The following is a 22,721-nucleotide window of genomic DNA, read 5'->3' on the forward strand; positions in this document are numbered from 1 at the left end:
AGCTTCACATTTATTTACACATCATTTCCCAAACAATTCTAAAGGGATTGTCCCCACTTTAATGGGCAGTTAGAATGGAGACAGCTACATATTTTCAAAATCACCAAATCACATTTGTATTTTAAGTAATGTGATTCCCATCTGGAAATGATTAAAAAGGCCAAGAAAACCAGATTCTCTTTCCAGGAACCAGACAGATCACTGTTGACAGGAAGGGAAGGGCCAGAAGCAGTCTTTGTTAACCCTTAGTGGAAATTCAAATGTTTATAAGCCATTGGGTTATGGAATTCAAGTTTTTAGTCTCATATAGCACAATATTGACCTTAAAACTTCTACAGTTAAAATGAAGAAATCTGGAAAAGAATCCTATGTAGACAAACTGGACAAAGTGCTAAAAGGAGAAGGACTAAGAATATTGCAAAATAATCTAGCCTGCACACTGTCATGTGGCTTTGAAGTATTCCTTGGACTTAAAAATACATATATATATGGAATAGAAAAAAATTTATTACAATAGAATTCTTTATTATTCAGCCACTTCTGATTGACTAAGGAGATGATAAATCCTTTATGTAATAAAATGTTGTATAGTAATTGAAAATAAAATGATGTATTTAATGTCAATGAAAACATGCTCAAAATTGATCAAGAGGATTCCTTTTTGTGTGTATGACATCCTAAGACCTGAACTCAGAGACTGGATAATGTTCCCACACAACTCTATTTATAGATTTTTGGTGGTTAATTGGATAGAAACTTTCTTGCACATTTGGATTTGAACCATGCCTCTCACATCTCAGCCTCTTAAGTAGCTAGGACTATAGGCATGAACCACCAGCACAGTGTTAAAAGGTTTCCATTAAAAAATAACATGTGAACTGAATATGGTGTTATACACCTATAATGCCACCATTTTGGAGGACTTGAAATTCTAGGACAGCAAAACCCTTTTTTTTAATCCTTTATCCAAATGTTATATGAATTAAAATTATAATGTCATGTTTGTAAGTTAAAAATATGTATATCATTATATGGATAGGAAAAAATGAGAAATTCATTGTCGCCAAATATGAAATACATTTTCCTCAATTAACTTATCTATATTTTTTATAACTTCAGCAAACGTTTAATGCTCCACTCAAAAAAAGATGGATCACTTAAAGAAGAAGAGGCTGTCTTCAACAAGTGGTGCTGGCAGAACTGGTTAAGCACCTGCAGAAAACTAAAGCTGGATCCTTCTTTGTCACCCTGCACTAGAATTAACTCCAAATGGATCAAAGACCTCGAGGTAAAAGCCGACACACAGAAAACTTTACAAGAAGGAATAGAAGATACACTAAGCCTCCTTGGTACAGGTCGAAACTTTCTTAATAAGGACCAAGAATCACAACAAATCAGAGAAAGGCTGGATAAGTGGAACTGCAGTAAATTGCATAGCTTTTGTATGGCAAAGGACATAGCTAGTAAGTTAATTAGGAAGCCTACAGAATGGGAGATCTTCACCAACCATACAACGGACAAAGGCCTCATATCTAAAATATATCAACAGCTCAAAAAATTGAATCAATCCAAAACTAATCTTCAAAGTAACAACCATCCCATTAAAAGATGGGCCAAAGACTTAAAGAGAGTCTTCTCTGAAGAAGAAATAAAAATGGCCTATAGACACATGAAGAAATCCTTGACATCTCTGGCCATAAAAGAAATGCAAATCAAAACAACTCTAAGATTCCACCTCACTGCAGTTAGAATGGCCAGGATCAAGAAAACGAATAACAACAGATGCTGGAGGGGATGTGACCAGGAGGGATCACTACTACACTGTTGGTGGGAGTGAAAACTCGTTCAACCACTATGGAAAGCAGTATGGCAGTTCCTCAAAAAACTAACCTTAGAGCTCCCCTATGACCCAGCAATTCCACTACTAGGCATTTACCCAATTGTCCAGAAACAAGGACATACTAAATCCACTAGCACAACGATGTTCATTGCAGCACTATTTACCATAGCAAAGATATGGAACCAACCCAGATGTCCCTCAGTTGATGAGTGTATCAACAAGGTGTGGTATTTGTACACAATGGAATTCTATGCTGCTGTCAGAAAGAATGACATCTCCCCATTTGTTAGGAAATGGAAAGACTTAGAAAAAAATCATATTAAGTGAAGTAAGCCAGACTCAAAGGAAACATAGGCTCAATAGTTTCCCTCATTTGTCATAATCAGTAGAAACCTTGGACTCTTGTAGCAGATATTTGCAATAGAGCAAAACCTTGATACAAAAGGCCATATAGTATGACGCTAAATGAAAGGACCTCTAGGATATAGAAACAAAAGCCATATAATGAGTGATTGTTGTCCTTAATGTACTATGTTATCTCTCATCTCTTTTGCTGTCCCTTAGTTAGCTCATATTGTTACAGTATCTCACTTTGTTACCTGATATATCGGATATATTTGTATTTGGTTATGTGAAGTTTGATAGGAAAGGGGGGAAAACAAGATGAGGGGTGGGGGTGGGGGGAGGGTAATGGGAACCAAGACATGAGAAATGGTATCAATGTATGTGAATTAATGCACCTTCTATCTGTTGAATATAATGTAACCCTTCTATTAATTACAATAAAAATATATGAGAAAAAAAAGGAGAAGAGGCTGAGAAGCCATGAAGAATGTGAGAATGAATACATGAGAATGAAATGATGGATCTTAGAGGATGAAAGTGCATACAGGGCAGATGGAACGCTACATTCCAGTGAAAGCTGTTCTGACTTTCTAGAAGACTCTGCCCAGGAACACAGGGGTAGCTTAGTGCTGGTGCCCCAAAGGCAGTCTTATACCCATATGACACCTCCACATTAGTTCTCTGTAAATACTTAATGACTGGTTAATGAGAAACAGACACACATCTATTAGTCACTCATTAAGAAACATTTTTTTACTGAACATAGCAAATGTAACAACTATATGATTTCAGGCAAATCTCTAAATTAATATGTCAAAAAGAAACACTTCATTTACAACATTATGAGATCTTCATATAAATACATACACAGAAAAAGATTACTTACTTGGCTGTGTTTCTACAATTTCCCCTGAGTTTCAGGGGAAGATGATATGCCTCCAAGCCTAGTATGCTAAAAAAAGATTTATTACATTAAAATTACTTCTCATCTTTATGAAACCACAAACTCAAGGTGGCTTTGAAAATATCTCGAACTGTCAGCCTTAATCTAGCCACTCTGGCACTGATCAGCCAAAGATGCTGAATAGGTCATGTCTACTCCACCTTCTGAAGCATCCATCTGTATAAATCCTCCTCCAGAATTGTGCATTTCTGTATTAGGATTATAGGATTATCTTAATTGGATTTCTGATACTGAACATACATATGTTTTGGGCTCAAGTGGGCTGGTTCTGCTTGTATTGACTATCACAGTAAAAGGCAGTGCTGAAGGTTTGAGAAGACAGATACATCCTCAGAATGATCCAGGAATTCTGATAGGAAGGAAAGAATATTGGCTCTTTCTATCCTCAGGAGTGAACATGATATTTTTCCTTATGTTCCACCAATTGGGGTATCACTGGGTGGATCAGCACACTTAGACACATATAGAAGTTATTAACCCATTTATTTCTACTGCATTAATCAGCTCAAGATGACAAGAGAATGGTCTGAATAACAGCTCGGTTGATTCTATTTAGGAAATAGAAGAGGAATAATAGGAAAGATACTAGAAAATGGAACAAGTATATCTGACATATTGTATATATTATTGTTTATTATTTGTAATACGAAAGAGAAGGGGAAACAAAATGAGGTGAGGGGGTGGGGGAAGGGAAATATGGACAGAAACATGAGAAGGGGTATCAATGTGTATGAAGTAATGCTCCTTCTCTCTGGTGAATATAACTGTAACCGCTCTATTAATTACAATAAAAAAGAAAGGGAAAAAAAGAAAGGGAAAAAAGAAAATGGAACAAGTAGAATTATTCATCCCAGCACAAATCAGAATATTCATGATCAGTGATTCATTTCTTTTAGATTTCTTCAATCCCCCTGTTTTTAATCTATATTATGGACATCCATAAATTATTTTCCTCTAGATTGGTTCAAGTAAAACAGTATATCCTCTATAATGCAAATGTCATTGGATTAAAAAGAAATAGCTATTTCTAATATATGCCACAATCTAGTAAAAGGATTTCTGATTGTCCAGCTTCTGCATTGTTTTCCCAAACCTAGGCATCTCTCAGTCTTCCATATTCTTTTCACTAACAGAATATGGAAGAATAGAGAGCAGGGATCACATAGTACACAGTCTTCCATGCATATTCTAAATGGTGAAATAGTCACACATTATTCCAGACGAGCCTTGGAACTATAGTTGAGCTGTGAGCCTCTGAACAGGAGAACTCGGATATTATTGAGTTCTGGCGGTTCCCTATCACAAACTGCAGAGTCAAAGGTCTCCATTTTTGTTGTTTTTAATGAGGAAAGTAAATCACCATCATTATAATCACTCTGAAGATGAGTAAAAACTAAAGGAGACTTAGTGGGATCCTGCATCTGACCACCAGATGACTATTACTTCTCTAAGCAACCCAGGAAGAACATGCAGCCCACAAATGAGAGGTTATTTGAATGAAGACAGAATGTTCTACTGACAGAAATCTGCTACATTCTGACAGTAAAGCACTCAGTAGCTGAGTCACATAATTAGAGGTGAATGACAGGTGATACAAGCCAAACATGCTGCCTTGGAGTCTAGAAAACCATGTTGCTACTCAGGGGATGTTAAATAAAACGAGACCAATGCCAGATGTGCAGTGGGGGAGGGTTGCAGCATTACCTGTGTTTCTAGAGACAGATTTCTCTGCCTTCCAATGGGTTCAATGGAAAGAGAACAGGCTCAGGTGATAACAGCGTTTGAGACTAAAAGTGACTGGCATGACATTTTATATAGCGTCAGATCCACAACAGTCCCCACTTAAAAATAACATCCAAGCTAATCAGGGTAATCCTGACTACTCAGCAAGCTGACATCAGAAGGATCACAGCTGAAGACCAGTTGGGACAAAAATTTGACCAGTTTGCATCTCAACCAAGATAGACTTGGGCACGATGGGAAGCATACATAAGAAGATGGCTAGGGGCGTGGTTTAGGTGATAGAGTTTCTGCCTAACAAGCCAAGTCTCTGAGCTCAAAACCTAGTAAGCCTTCTCCAATATGTTGACAGGCTAACTTATAAATGTGGAGCCTACTTCTTCAGCCTAACCATCTCTTACATACTCAACCAGGAGAAGTAAAAGGAGCCAGAGAGAAAACAATGACATGAGACCTTCAGGAACCTGCAGGCCATTGGAGCACTTTGCTTGTTATTCTGAGTGACACTGACCTTGTGGTAGCATTGGCAATGTTAGTAACTACTTCCTAGGGTTTTTTTTTGGAGATGGAGTAAAATAACAGATATCCATGTTTAAGCCCAATGACTTTCACACCTACACATCACCACAGGTAATACCATAGTGCTGGGAGGTATCATTTCTATTCTGACATGATGACAGTGATGCTAACTGGGTGAGGAGAAAGGAAAAGGAAATTGTGGCTCTCCTCTGAGTGGCTTCAGATTTGTCAGTCATGTAGGGGGTGGGGAGGGGTACCATGGAGGGTTCAAAGTAAGTCACAAAGCCCTAGGGACACTAGCATAGGGAATGCTGGCTTCACGGGTTCCATCTCAGAGAAGGGATCTCTGAAGACAGATCATGAAGATGAGCTCATGCCTGTAAGATTGTCTGTGCTCTCGACAAGAAAGATGCCCTACAAATTTAACTCACAATTATTCTGAAAGCCAAATGCCAGGCCTTGCAAGGGAGCCTGCCTGTCTTCAACATCTAGTTATGTTTCTATAATACAGGAAGAAGAAGAAGAAAAAAAATCCAACTGTTTATACACAGTAGTATTTCGGGAAACAGAACTTATTAGTTTAAATGACAATATTTACAGAGCTCACAAAATAGCATGGTTTCTGTCCACAGAGACCTTTTTTAATTAAAGCCCTACCTTTAAAATTCATTAAAGTAATCAGTTCTAAGAGATTAGGAACTCGCATATTAGATTTCAGCATGTGAGTGCTACGGATTCCCTTCTGCAGGTGCAGGATTTAATGATTTTAACCATTGTAACCATCCCTCTCTTCCTCCTGTTCTTTTCAGTTTTATTTAAAAGGACTGTCTTCTCTCCCCAGGAATTTTACTTTTTTATTAAGCGTGCCTATTGTGTGTATCACCTCATTATTATTATTAGCTTGGCAGAGTCGTGACTCAGAAGTTGGTGCTGCCTCTCATGGGAAAGAAAGAACAGGGGACAGTTGACTGTTGAGATTCAAAATGCCACTATGCTCTTCTGCCATCAAGGGCTTTTGTTTTTTCTCTTCCACTCTGGACCCATGGGTGGAAGAGCACAATGAGGCAGCTTAGAATGGTAATGATGGAACCAAAATAGCAAGTACTACCACCATAGTGAACTGACATGAACACTTCTATTATCCTCATTTCTGTGATGAGGCTCAGAAAAATTAACTCACTTTGTAAAACTCAAATAGTGAGTATGTGACAGAAAATCACAATATGAGGAAAGGTTTTGGGCTTGGAATTGCCTGTTGAGTGCTTCCTACATGTCAGACATTAAGATTTATTTCCTTGGGGCCGGGAGATTGGCCTAGTGGTTGAGTGCTTGCCTAGCATGCATAAAGACCCAGGTTCGATTCCTCACTACCACATACATAGAAAAAAGCCAGAAGTGGTGCTGAGGCTCAGGTGGTAGAGCTCTAGCCTTGAGAAAGTCCAAGGACAGTGCTCAGGTCCTGAGCTCAAGCGCAGGACTGGCAAAAAAAAAGAAAAAAAAAAGATTTATTTCCTTAGGCTTTCGTTTGCTTCTCTGTTAAATGGCCGTGATTACATACATGTTTATAAGACTGTGGTGAGAACTGAATGATTAAAATAAGCATTTAGCATATAAGACAAACACTAGTAGGGGAAGAGTCTGTATGGTGAGACTGAAATATTCAACTTTGGGAGAACCAGCACCCCTGTACCACATCTACCTACCCTATAGGCCTGATTGGGAGATGACAGGAGAAAGGAAAGTTGACCTGCAAATAAAATGGTATTTCTTTGGGTAGCATCTCTGATCCCCCCGCCCCGTCTGATCAGACACCTTCTAGCCCTCATTATATACTCTTACCAAGCCACATCTTTTCTCCTCATTTTGTCAAAAAACATTTCAAGTAAGTAGTTCCAACAAGAGGTATGTAATTACAACTGTATAGACTCTATTTTTAGATGATAAACATAATCGGTCACAGATATTATCCTATTTTGATTCATTACATACCTAAACTTGTGTTAAGGATTTAAAAGAGTACTAAGGATAAAAGGTCTTACTCACAGAGCAAGTAGAACAAGGACTTCATGAAAAGTACTGATGCGTATACCATGCTATAGGGTGACAACACAGAACAAAGATAGCACAGTGGGGCTCTGATGGGGTCTAGCCTCTTCTTGGAGAGGACAAGTGATTATGATAAGATGAAATAACCAAAACAAAAAAAAATCCCCTCAAGGGCAACTTTGACTGATCTCCTCAACTTTTACATAGTAGATATCCGGCCCTGTGGTCTTAATTTATGCAATATTAAGAACAGTCAGTTTTCTTTAATATCTAGAGAACAAATCTCTATATTTGAACTCAAGATGGCTGTGCCCCAAACTGATTGCTTGATTATGATAAAAACAACTTGATTGCTCTACATCTTGTATTCCTTATCTATAACAAAACATGGAGTCCACATCATTTTCAAGGAAAAAATGAGAAAATATGGCTGTGAAACACTTAGCACAGTGCTTGATACCCAGCTAAGTATTCAATATATGCAAGTTTCTTATTATCTCTCCTAAATTCTGGGGAACTTTATCCCCTATGAAAGTCATCTTTTTCTGTTGTCCTTGCCTCTACTATCCCTGAAAGCTATCCTTCAAATTCTCCCTAGATTCACATTCTAGCTCACCTCAATTACTCATGTCAGGCCCTTACCACTGATGGCCACATCGACAAAGTGTCTGTTCTGAGAGACCTGGCAAATGGAGGATCTACCTCAAAGTTTCTGCTCTGAGAAGCCCTACAGCAAAAATTGACAGCAAAGCCCCAGAACAATTAGCTCCAAGAGTCTACTTAGGATAGGCCTGCCTTCACATGTATGGCTTCTGGTGACAATATGGAATATGCCTCCGCAGGCCTGATGCTTAGAAGCAGGTTGTGATAACCTTTCTCAAATTGCCTGCTAGAGTTACCCTGTCACTAGGTACAGAGCCGAGCATGAAAATACAGTGGTGAGTAAAAAAGACAGTCTTTTCTCAGGGATCTGAAACAAGAATACAAGGGGCTCCACCACCAATGACTCTTATCTCTAATCATAGCTACTTAGGAAGTTGAGATCTGAGGATCATGGTTTGAAGCCAGCCCAGACAGGAAAGTCCATGACACTCGTATCTCCAGTTCACCACCAGAAAACTGGAAATATAGTTGTGACTCAAGTAGTTGAATGCCAGCCTTGAGCAAAACAAAAACAAAAATCTCAGGGACAGCACCCAGTCCTTTGACTTCAAGCATCAGGGCAGGCCCAAAAGAATGAAGAAAAAAAGAATGCAAGGTTATTAGAGCTATTCATTAACTTTTTTGGTGAGTAGAATTGAGCCCATACTTTGTGAAAAGTCCTATGCTAGGTATGCGACACATCAAAATAGGATAATGTTTCTGGCCATATTGTGTTTATAGTCTGGAAACAGGTACTATATAATTGTAATTACATATTTCTTGTTAAAACTATTTACTTGACATGTTTCTTGACAAGATGTGGAGAAAAGATGTGCTTTGCTAAAAGAGTATATAATGAGGGTTAGAAAGTGTCTGACCCAGGCTGGAGGATCAGAAACGTTATCCAAAGAAATAACATTTAGCCTAATATCTGAAGAATCGAGTTATATAGATGTCTTATTATTTTGTTGCTATAATAAAATGCCTGAGGCTAAGTATATTATAAAGAAAATAATTTTTATTAGGTTTATATTTTTCATGATTGTACAAACCAAACGGCTTTGTGTTGGCACTTGAGTGAGACTGGCTATATAACAACATGGCTAAAAATCAGAAAGGGAACCAAACATGTACAGAACCAAGTATCTGCATAATAGAGAAAGCAAAATGCTGTATTTATTATTTCATACAATTTCTTTTGCTAAATACAACTTGGTCTTAGAAGAAATAAATTAATCTCTTCCCAAGTTGGTGCTACATGAACTAATCATCTCATAAAACCTCTACCACTTTCATAGTATTGCAAGAGAGACTCATACTCCTGGGTAGCTAGGATTATAGGCGTGAGCCATCATGCCCAGCTCAAAAACTCAAAGACATGTTTTGTCTGAGTGGGGCAATGATCAGGAAGCACAGATGAATGGCAAGAGAAAGGATGAATAAGGGTAGCCATAATGAATTCGATTTATGATTGATTTACGTAGGTGAAAATGGAAGCGAGTACATTGATATAGGTGGGGTTGAGATTGATGGGTGGGAGAGAATAATGGAAAGATTCACACTGATCAAGATACATGTACACAAACACAGACAGGTTTAACTGAAACCCCTTTATATAATGATTTAAAAAGAAAAGCTAGAACTTGAAGCTCAGTTCAAGTCCCGGTACATGTTCTGAGGCTTTTATTCAATAGGGAATCTTAGCAGCTGGAACTTGAATGTGATAAGAAGGAATAAGAGAAGTGGGTTTATTTGAGCAAGACTTTCAGTTATAAGTAGGACATAATAATGAATTGTACGTGAAATATGATGGAGAAGGGGTTGTAGCTGAGTATTGGCTTGCAAAATTGCATTCTGGATATGTGATAGAATTGTTCATTGAGATAGGAAACCTAGAGAAAGAGCAGGATTAGAGATAGGAAAGCCTAGATAAGAGAAGGATTAGTTGGGTAAGAGGATGGTGAGTTCATTTTAAGACAGGGAAGTGGAAAGTATCATATATAGATCTGGTGCTCAAAGGAATTGTGTCACCTGGAGTTAGAAATAAGATTGCTGTCAGTTCAGTGGCAAGGTGGCAATTGATGCTAGGGAGTGAGTGAATTCATCCAGGGAGAATAGAAAGCAAGTACAAAAGAGGACCAAATATACAATACTGATCATCTCCAACTGTTAAAAGTCAGATAGAGTAGGATAAAACTTTGGAGACTGAGAAGAACCAGCCAGAAAGAGAGTTGGAATAGTATTGCTTTAAGGAGGAAGTGACAGACAGTAGACCTGTAAGTGTCAGGTAAAATTTCCAGAGGAAATCAGGCAGTGCAAAGAAATAATTGAGTCCTTACTGCTCTACCTATTAGCATTAACTAAGAAGTCCTCATTTGGTAAGTAGAGTTAAGGGGTAAAATGCGAACTTCAAGTTAATTCCATGTCCCTTTTCCCTTTTCCCAAGCATAGCCACACATTGAAGAAAATGCCTCTGACAAAGATCATAGTACATTTACTCTGATCTTCTACCGCTCTGAATGGCCCCCCTCTGATTGGTATACTAGGCATCATTTTTATAACTACTGCTTATCATAAATTTGGTCCTAATTTCATCTTCACACATTTTCCAGTTGAGAGCTAATAGTTATGCATTAGATGCAATTTATTCCAATTACTTTTGAGGGGTTCAGCAATGATAGTAGTTTTCAGTCTCATAGTATAAAATGTGTTTTCAAGGCCAGTACAATCAGATAATTGCATAAATAAGTGAGTAAACAATTTATCTAGACCAAAATATCACTAAGCTCCAAGTGTTCTATCTTATTCTTTAGTATGGCAGGTATCATGCAATAATCTCGCTTACCTATACATGGGGGGACAGAAGTAGAAGACAGCTTTCCAAAACAACAGGCAAAATATTGTGGAGCCCTCTATTTAGGAAAATTGACCATGCAGAACTCATTGATAAATGAGCAGTTATTTAAAGTCACAATAATTCATGTTACTCTAGCTGGGTGCTGGTAATTTGCACCTATAATCCTAGCTATTCAGGAGGCTGAGATCTGAGGAGTGTGGTTCAAAGTCAGCCAGGGCATGAAAGCCTATGAGACATTTATCTCCAATTAACCACCAAAAAACTGAAAGTGGTAGTATGTTCCAAAGTGCTAGAGCATAATCTTAAGGAAAAGACCTCAGGAACAGCACCAAGGCCCAGAATTTAAAAATAATAATAATTTCAAAATAAAATTTGTAAATAACTCAGCCTAATGCAGAATCACAATTCAATTTCTGTCTGAAAATCAGTATATATATATATAGATATAGATACACACACACACACACACACACACACACACAGAGGAAAGCAAGACATACTGAGATTAGATTTATCTCATTGTAGAGGTTCACCCATTAACATCTCCTTTGAGGATTCTTATTAGGTTTGGATTTCAAAGATGCCATTTGTGACTACTTAACATTTGGATAAAATGTTTCCCTCTTATTCACTAGTTATGCTTGAAACTATTTCAGAATAAATCAAGTGCTATTTACCAAGGATGACATCTCTAAAGTCCCATAGAATTGTGGGTACAGAAACAAACATGATATGTGTAAATTCAGTACTATGACTTCAGTTCAAGTAGCCTTGAAGCACTTCAGAATTTTTAGCCTACTGTCTTTGGTTCTGCTTCCTACACAAAAATGTTGAGAATAAAGCCTTGCATGTAGCTGGATACTTTTACCCACATGTCAATTTATGAATAACTTTAAACACAATTACCATGTACTTACAACAGCCTAATTGATCTCAATTATATTTTCTTGGGTCTAGTCTTTGATCTAGGAGTCCTGATTCTCTGTGGCTGATGTCCTAGTAAATCCTGAGTTTGGTTTGTTTGTATCTTTGTTATGGTAGCTCTGTCATTTAAGGAAGAGGCCAACTTCATGGCCATCACTATTTATAAATTTCTCCTGAAGAGAAATGTTACTGTAGGCAGCTAAGTATAAATGAACAGGAATCAGAAATGTCCTAGGCTACAAGATTCTATTCCCCTTCCTAGAACTGGGATCAAGCTCCCCTATGATCCATTGATCCCACTCCTGGACATTTACCTAAATCACAACAAACAGTGCTACCTGCACAACCATATTCATTGCAGCATTATTTACCATAACTTAGAGATGGATCCAACCCAGATGCTCCTCAGTAAATGAGTAGATCAAGAAACTGTGGTGCATATAAACATAATGAAATTCTATGCTTCTATCAGAAAGAATAGCAAAACTCCATTTGTGAGGCAATGGGAAGACGTGGAAAAATTTATATTAAGTGAAGTGGAACAGAGCCAAAGAAACAGGCTGCATGGCTTCCCTCATTTGTAATAACTAGAATTTGTCTAGGATAGTCTTATCAGAGGATCACAACAGCTCAATAACCATGTGCATATGACCATACAAAATGATGCTTATCAAAATGAACTCCACTATATTTGTATTTGGTTATTTGAAATTGGATAGGGAAGGGGGGAAAACAAGATGAGGGATAGGGGTGAGGGGGAGGGAAATGGGGACCAAGGCATGAGAAAGGGTATCAATGTATGTGAATTAATGTACCTTCTATCTGGTGAATATAATGTAACCCTTCTATTAATTACAATAAAAATATATGAAAAAAATGAACTCCAAGATATGGAAACAAAAGGAATTTTTAGTATACTTTTTGCAATTATTTATTTGTCCATTCTTTTTTCTTCTTTGGTTTATTCCCTATGGTCACTGTCTTTGATTTCTGTGCCTTTTGTCTTCTATGTAAGTTCATCTGATTTGGGAAAGGGAAAGGAAATCACAGAAATGGTGGGACAAAAAGTAAACCAATGCAACAGTGATACTCACTAGACACTATGTTGGAAATAAACTTTATAAATTGGAGGAGATGGGATTTGGGGAGGGGAAGTGGGAAAGAAATGAGGGAGGGGTAATAATATTAAAAAAGAAATGTGTTCATTACCTTACGTAACTGTATATTACATTTACAATGAAATTTAAAAAAAAAACCACACAGACCCAGCTGGACCACAATCTAGATTAAGTTAATGGCCCTTTATGTTCCTTATGGAACAGCTTCCATTCCCCATCAAGGCCATGCATATACCTTGCTGGCATAGTGACTGCTATATACCCTTTTACTTGTCTGGAAATGGTAAGCAGAATGAAATGAGCAAGTGCCTACCTTGCACTCAAAGCGCAGGCCTATGATTTCCACCCCCCCACACACTCAATAAGTAACTATGTAACAGCAAAATCATTTAGGAAGTGACTACAGGGGAATATTTCAGTTTTGTACCACATAGTGATCCCAACAGCCCATTGGATAACAAAGCCCTAGATCCCAACAACTTCAGGGCTATCGGCCATGACTTGAGCTTCCTGCCACATGCCTTGGGGCATCATTTTACTTAGCTAATGAATTATTCCCTGCTATCTTCCTACCCTATGGTTATTTTTCGCCGTTTATGGCATCACACTAATCTTGGGTGTTATACCCAAAGAATGGATGGATATTGGGAACACACCATTCACCAGTAATAGAAACATCACTTTCTTCATAAGTTCTTATTCTGCCATTTCTGGTAATCAAAGAAGCAGTCACAATGGCAGTAAGCCAAAAAAGATTTTTCTTCCAATTCTATTTCAATATTCTCTCTTTAAAGACTATACCTAAAATCTGTGCAGGTTCCTCTAAACCATGTTACACGTAATTGAAGAAATCAGAAACATACAATACAATTAACCAACAAAGAGAATGGCCCTTACCTTTTCTTTGTCAAATAAACTGATTGAAAAAATAAGAAATGAAAAAGAAAACGAGGTATTATGGTACAAGCCTGTAATCCCAGCATTCAAGAGACCAGGAGATTAAGATCAACATTCAAGGCCATTCTATGTTAATTAGCAAGACTACCCCAAAGTAACCAAAAAGGAATAAAGAAAAAGCCCTCCTCTACCACACAGAAAGCACAGGATTGACTATGATATTTTATTTTGTAAAGTAAGAGTAAATGAAAACAAATGATCTTAGTGTTATTGTGTTAAAGTTTTGAAACCTGGCTTTCTTTTCTTCAAAAGATGCTTCATCATCATAATTTTGAGTTCTGGGAATCTCCTGAAAATTTTCCAAAGTTTGATGTTACAAAGTTAAGGAACACCTAGGTTAGTATTTTTCAAGACTCATTAACAGATGAAGAGAAACAATGGAATATGAAGTCTAGGTAGGCTGTATTCTACAATGGATACCTTATAAGTAAACAATAGACTTGTAGTTAGTGAAATTACTAATACACTTTAAGAAAATCTGCCCATAAAACCCAGAAACAATGCAGATACATTAGAGAGGGCTTATTTGCATTATAAAAAGACCTCTTCAGTTTACAAAAGGATTGACAAGCCTTCTTTAATTTGAGCATCTGTACAAGATTTATATTTTGCAAAATAAAAACATCAAATGGCAACAATTTTATAGGAACTGTCTAATGGGTAATACAAAATCTAAACTGTTCAATGTTTCCATCGTGATGGAGCCCATGTTTAGAAATGTACTGGCTGACTTTACCAGGGCCCTGTAATGTACTGAGTAACTCTAAGATCATCTTTCCCAAATCACCACCCTCCTTATCTCTTCCTGGCTGTATTTACGTACAAGAGTGTGCCAAGAAAACAATCTTTGGGGATTTTTTTATTGTATTTTATTGTCGGGGTAACATATAGAGGGGTTACAGTTACATTCATCAGTTCTTCATGTAGTGGGTACATTACTTCTTTTTTTTTTGCCAGTCCTGGGCTTGAGCTCAGGGCCTGAGCACTATCCTTGGACTTTCTCAAGGCTAGAGCTCTACCACTTGGGCCTCAGCACCACTTCCGGCTTTTTTCTATGTATGTGGTACCGAGGAATCGAACCCGGGTCTTCATGCATGCTAGGCAAGCACTTTAACCACTAGGCCAAACTCCCGGCCCCGGTACATTACTTCTTGAACATTGATACCCCTTGTCAAGTTTTTCTCCCACTTGCCCTCCCCCATCTCTTCCCAAATATCTTGTTTTTCCCCACTTTGGGAGAATATTGGTATGTTTGTTTGTTTTTGCTGGTCCTGGGGCTTGAACTCCGGGCCTGAGCACTGTCTTTGGGCTTTCTCAAAGCTAGAGCTCTATCACTTGAGCCACAGCAACACTTCCAGCTTTTTTTCTATGTATGTAGCACCAAGGAATCTAATCTGGGGTCTTCATGCATGCTAGGCAAAAACTCTACCACTAGGCCAAACTCCCGACCCCTGGGGGGATGTTTTTAACTTACAGATATATTCTAAACCCAGGGCCAATGGCTCATGCCTGTAATACTAGCTACTCTGGAGTCTGAGATACAAGGATCACTGTTCAAAGCCAGCTCTTATCTTCAGTTAACCACCATAAACCTGGAAGTGGTGCTGTGACACAAGTGGTAGAGCACTAACCTTGAGCTGAAGAGCTCAGGGACAGTGTCCAGGCCCAGAGTTCAAGCTCCATGACAGAGAGAGAGGGAGAGAGAGAGAGGGAGAGAGAGAGAGAGAGAGAGAGAGAGAGAGAGAGAGAGAGAGAGAGAGAGAGAGAGAGAGAGAGAGAGAGAGACAGAGAGAGAGAGAGAGAGAGAGAGAGAGACAGAGAGACAGAGAGAGACAGAGAGAGAGACAGAGACAGAGAGACAGAGAAAGACAGAGGGAGGGAGGGAGGGACGGAGGGAGGGACGGAGGGAGGGACGGAGGGACGGAGGGACGGAGGTATGGAGAGACAGAGAGACAGGAGGGCACAGGGGGAGAGCGCTTCTAACCTAATCTTGTATCAACCCAAGTATGAGCGTATGAGGAATCATACCACTCACCTATAGTCCAACTACTCAGGAAGCTGAGATCTAGAGATCATAGTTTGACGATAGTCCACACAGGAAAATCTATGATACTCTTATTTCCAATTAACTACCAAATACTTCAAAGTGAAGTTGTGGCTCAAGTATAGAATGTTATCCTTGAGTGAAAAAGCACCCAGACCTGAGTTCAAGCCTTCCCTCTACAAACACAAGCACAAACACACACACACACACACACACACACACACACACACACGCATGCAAACACACCATTAGCCCAATATTTGGTAATGATTGGCTTAAAATACTCCCAATGAACTGTTGATATATTTTAGATATGAGGCCCTTGTCCGCTGTAAGGTTGGTGAAGATTTTCTCCCACTCTGTAGGCTTCCTAATTAATTTACTAGCTATGTCCTTTGCCATACAAAAGCTCTGCAGTTTAATGCACACAAAAAACTTTAATCTTAAACCATAAGGTATAAACTAAGGAATATTACAGTAGAAACTAAGCAAGCCAGGTTATAAACTCGTTGTTCAGAAAATGCATGGAATGTCAAATCAACATGTAGAGTAATAAGAGTGACTTCTTTAGATACAACTTAACTGAGGGGGAAAAATAAGAGTCCTGAACAACTTACTCTTCTTATTAGTTAAAAGGTATCCATCGCCCTGGAAAATGTAAAATGTTTTCTACTAAAGCCTGTGATTGCCATTTAGAAGTGGTTCACAGACAAGCTAACTCATTCCTGAGGATCTGCTTTTCTGGAGTCAGTTCTCAGGTTTGAACTGAGGTCCTCATGCTTGCTAGACAAGTGCTCTATCACTTGAGTCACTGTGCCAGCCCTGCTTCTCAGTGGCTTTTGAGATAAATTGTAACTTTATCCTGGATTATAATCCAACTATTAGTGCTTTCTGATGTGGCTAGGATGACAAGGGCTTGCCAGTATGCCCAGCTCTGTGATTCTCCTTGTAGCTTAGATGACAGACACATGGTCCCATGTACAGCCATTTTTTGAAATGGAGCCTCCTTGGTGTTCTTGAGTGTGAGAGCCTCCAACCTCTACCTCTGGAATGCTGGGATTACAATCATGTGCCACAAAACTGGGCTCTTAGGTTCTCCCTTTATAGCTCTTAACTTTTCTTCATATTATTTAAATTATTTCAGAAAATTAGTTCAATAAAAAAAACATGGCCAGACATAATTAACATTAACAGGTGTTCTACAAAGAAAAACAGCATGAAACTTGCTTTCACTTAATGAATCTGTTTTCATGCAGTTTCATGTTGGAGGAAATATTAGTTGATCTCTCGTGTTCACTCACAATGGTAACTTGTTTTTGCTCACTCCCCAAATGAATTAACCTTATCTTAGGGTAAGTGCTTCATTATCCTGGCCCTGAGCTTTTTGTTCAAGGCTTGGACTCTACCATTAGAGCCACAGCTCCACCTTTTTCTTTTTTTGCAGTGAATTGGACATAAGTCTTACACACATTCCTGCCCAAGGTGGTTTTGAATTGTGATCTTCAGATCTCTGTTTCCTGAGTAGCTAGGATTACAGGCGTGAGCCACTGGTGCCCTGCAGTTTAAATTAAGGTATATACTTTTATTTTATAAATCATAGTATTGCACCATATGTAATAGACTATATATAATATAAACAAACATTTTATATACAGAAAGCAATACACTTGTGTGTGTCCCATGGTTTTGCTTTGTAGCTCAGTGCTGTGGTCTGGAACTGGACTTACCTTATCTCAGAGGGCTGTATGCATAATACCTTTCCTGTCACCAGGTTATCCCTCATGTGTAATAATTAGTACACATATAGAATTCTCCTAGCAGAGGATCACAATGGCTCAAAAGCTATTGTGATGAGCCTAAGAGAAATGAACTCCAGGATATGGAAACAAGAGGTTTATCTTTATGATTGTTGTTCTTACTGTAATATGCGAAGCTATTCCTTTTCTCTTTTTTCCCCTTATGATTAATCTGATGTTCTTACTGTATCTGACTTTGATATCTGGTACACTGTATAGAAGTTTATTTGTTTATTTGAAATAGGGAAGGGAAGGGGGAACACGAGATGATTGGAAGGGGTGGGAGGAGGGAAAGTGGGGAAAAAACATGAGAAAGGGGTATCAATGTTCAAAAAGTAATGTACCCACTACCTGACAAATGTAACTGTAACATCTCTATATATTTTCCCGGAAATAAAATACAATTAAAAATAACTTTCCTGGATATGTTGACGTAACCTTTAATAAGCAACTTTTTTTTTGGCTAATACCCCAAAGGATATTATCAACAATTGTTTGTCTAAATTATTTTCTGGTCAAAGCACATACATTCAGAAAAGAATAGCAGAAACACCTATCTCTACTAGGGATAGGCTTCATCTCATTTTTCCTGATAAAACTTTCTGTCTTATAAAGAAGATTTTGGACATTCATACACCAATTGACATGCAGACTATATCTTCCAAACCTCATTGAATATGTCTAATCATAATTTCTACTTATAAATACAGCTCACTCCTAGGACTGGAACTCTGTTCCCACTAATCATACTTATTTCATGTTCAGTTACTTACCTAAAAAACTATCTTTTCTGTTGTCTTTGCATATGCTTACCTGGTTATACTGCCAATAGTACAGGCATGTGTGACCTAAATGGATCTCACTTTGAGTCAGAAGTAAGAATCCTAAAGGGGTTAATAGTGGAAACCCATGGGTAAGAAGTTAGTGATGGTTTCTTTAGAGGACGAAGAGATATGATCTGCTCTATTCCATCTCCCCATTCTTGCCCATTGGACAAGAGTTCATTACGGTAATTATTTTGTGAGCCATAAATATTCAAGGCACATGGTCTGTCAAACAAATGTTTATACTACTTAAAATGTGAAAGATACTTAGAAATATTTGCAAACCCAAACACTGACAGTTTGCTTTGATTTTTATAGGTGAGGTTAAATTGTCAAATGGTTACAAGTGTTATTAAAACTGAAAAGTTAATTGAAAATAGCTAACAGAACATAATATTGAGTGGTGATGCTGCTGATGAAATAGAGTAGGCTTGTTCTACTTAAAGACAGAAGTTTCACTAAAGTAAACACACACAATGGCACAAAGAAAACAGGTCTGAGGGCTGGATTTTGCTATGAGATACTGGTCTGTAAAACTACAAAGAGATCATTTTTAGCATTCTCAAAACTTCAATGTTCTGATCTCCATAATACTGTCTTCTGGATAGAATTATTTCACTTGACCCAACCATTGAACAATGGAAAGAATACAAGATTCTGGAAATGGAAGACCTGGGTTGTATTTTGGAATGTCTAAAACTGTGCTATGTAATAACAGGTAAATCCTGCTATGTAATAACAGGTAAATCCTTTGTCTTCCTTTTCCTACATTGTTTACTGAAATGTTTTATTTTCAAGGTGTACAGGGCTCTATATTACATACTTACGTACATACTTAGTGAACTCATTATTAGAGCCAACCTATTATGTCCATGTCTTCACATAGCTTCCTTCTCTTGTGTGGTATGAACATTTAAGGTCTACTCTTGGCAAACTTCAAGTGTATTATTAACTATACCGTGCAGTACATAGCTGGGGGATGATTCTTATCTTTAGTTTTCTATATAGTAAATGGTCTTTAAATATCATGTTCCTTCATGTCTATTTTTTGGTCAGTACTAGTGCTTGAACTCAAGGCCTCACATTCCCATTTTCTTTTTTCTCTCAAGGTTAGTGCTCTTCCATTTGTGCCACATCTCTATTTCTGGCTTTTTGCCTGTTTATTGGAAATAAAAATCTTTTGACTTTTCATCTCAGATTGCCCCTTTTAACTGCAATTCTCAGATCTCAGCCTCCTGACTAGAAAAGATTACAGGAATGAGCCACTGGTGCATGGATTGTGTCTAATATTTCTTTTTCACTTCTAATTTAGTCCTGAAGAATGCTATTCTGTGAAATGGATTGTGCTTAAGTTGTCATGACAAATATTTGAAAGAAGACCTTCTTTCAAACTCAACATATATACCTTGGTTTAAGGACGATATACAGTAAGTAGGAGAAACTGGCAAGATTCCACTTTGGAGTTTTGCCCAAGTTGTTAATATATAGATTTGAATTATGAATAATTATGGGCAGGGAAATAGCAAATATATTCTAGCTAAGCAGTTTTTATTTGCCATTCACTGACTACATATTCTTTCATTCAATAAACATTAGATAACTCAGCTTCTGGGAATGCTTGGGATAAATAAGTAAAGTATCTATTTCTGGCAGAGCTTATTGACAAGCACCACAAGAGGCATCCGGTAAGAACAGCAGGGAGGTGCTGACTGAGCACTGTTTAAGTTGTGTTTTCCAAATGAATTGTGTCCAGAATGGTTCAGGCGGACAGGGTTCTATTTCAGATGCATACAGGACTGGGATGGGAAAGAAGTGGTGGATGTAGAATAGTAAGACATTAATAATATAGTAGCTGGGTTTTGATGCAATGTGCAAATCAGGATTCTTTTAAAAGATTTCATTTCAAAACAGCTTTACTAATTGTGCTGAAAAGTGACCCTACCCCCCCTAAAGATACACACATCTTAATTCTTGAAGCCTGTGCATATGTTACCTTATAGGGCAAAGGGGATTTTCCAGATGGGCTGTAATTAAGGTTTCTGAGATGAATAGATACTCCTGGATCATAGAAGCAAAACCAGTGTAATCAAAGGGTCCCCATACAAGAGAGAGAGAGAGGATGATCAGAAAGCAAGAGGACAGTGTGGCAACGGAAGCAGAGGTCTGAGTCTAACAACACTGGGAAGGAATGTTGGTATCTTGTAGAAGCCGAGACATAAAATTAATTGGATTTCTTCTAGAGCACCAAGATAGAACACAAGTCTGTGGATACCTCAATTTTATCCCAGTTTGGCATTTACTATCTTCAACTGAAGACAATAAAATAGTGTTCATTTTAGAAACAATGTTTGTAATTATTGGTTACAGAAGAGAAACGGAGTAGGACACTAGCATAAAACATCAGATATTTGGAGACCTTTGTAATCAATGCAGGCTTCCTTTAATCTAGAGGTAGAGTGAACTTTTCTCAGAGCAGTGACCTCCATGGTGGTTTGTAGGGGCCCTCAAATCCTGGCACACTAGGTACAAGGTAGAATTCTAAGTACAAGGACCTGATTTTAACAGGAATCCACCTGCAGCAACTGTCTACCTGGTTAGAAGCTGATTTTCTTTTGCTTTATGTACAGCTCAGAGGATGCCTACAATATTCCTGTTCTTAACAACACTGACCTACCCCATCAATCCAGTGCTAGTGAGTTAATGATCTGAAAAGGATATGTGAAAGCTTATTCTTCGCTAGCCCATTATCTAACCTGGCTAGATTAACAACTAACCAGAAGTCAATGCTATGTGTATGCTGTTCTAGCTCAAGAGGAAGCCAGTCAGCAAAATATTTAAGGGACCATTTCACTGCTCTCCTCCATGGGAACAGGGTTAAAAATCATGAAGTCAGGAGCATCGTCCTCATTTCTTATTGAGATTTGCCTCTTAGTTTTTTTTTATTTTCCTGAATTAAGAACAAAACAGGAATAAACAGAATGCCAACCCAGATGTCCCTCAGTTGATGAGTGGATCAACAAGATGTGGTATTTATACACAATGGAAAGAATGACATCACCCCATTTGTAAGGAAATGGAAAGACTTAGAAAAAATCATATTAAGTGAAGTAAGCCAGACTCAAAGGAACTTAGACTCAATGGTTTCCCTCATTTGTCATAATCAGTAGAAACCTTGGGCTCTCCTAGCAGAGATTTACAATAGAACAAAATCTAGAGACATTACGCCAAATAGTATGACACTAAATGTAAGGACCTCCAGGAGAGGAAACAAAATCAATATAATGAGTGATTGTTGTCCTTAATGTACTATGTTATCTCTCATCTCTTTTGCCATCCCTTGGTTATCTCATACTGTTACAATATTTCACCTGGTTATCTGATATATTTTATCTGTGCTTAATTGGTTATTTGAAATTGGATAGGGAAGGGGGAAATCAAGATAAGCAGGGGGAGGGGGAGAGGGAAATGGGGACCATGTCATAAGAAAGGGTATCAATGTCTGTGAAGTTATGCACCTTCTATCTGGTGAATATAATGTAATCCTTCTATTTATCAAAATAAAAAAAATTTTAAAGATTATAAAAAACTTATTGCATGGCGATGTTAAAGGAAGTTGCTTCCCATGCTATTTGGAGTGGAAGAACAGCCATAACCTGTAAGTTCCTCAGGTCTCATATGTGTCTAATTGCTAGATGTTCCCTTTTGTAAGCAGAAGCAAAGATAAGTCAACTTGGACAGGATTAGTGACATCTAGAGATTAGGAATGGTATGTGTAGGGGGGAGAACAAGGTGACTGGACTTAATCATTGCATACAGTATAGTCAGAGGAAATGAAACCCTGCCCATTAATAGGTGGCTCATTAATAAAAAATTAAAATGTACCCATTACATGATGAATGTAACTGTAACTCCTCTATACATTATCCCAACAATAAAATGTAATTAAAAATTAAAATAAAAAGCATAGTATGCCAAGGGGCCATTTCTGGTTTTTTCTACTATTTGCATTGCTCATTTAGTACTTTGATTTCCTCTGGGTCTAGGTGCTGTCCCTGAGCTCTTCAGCTCAAGGTTATCACCCTACCCCTGAGCCTGGGTGTTGTTC

Source organism: Megascapheus bottae, chromosome X, assembly GCF_031878675.1.
Source record: "Megascapheus bottae isolate mThoBot1 chromosome X, mThoBot2.hap1, whole genome shotgun sequence".
Taxonomy (NCBI): Eukaryota; Metazoa; Chordata; class Mammalia; order Rodentia; family Geomyidae; genus Megascapheus; species Megascapheus bottae.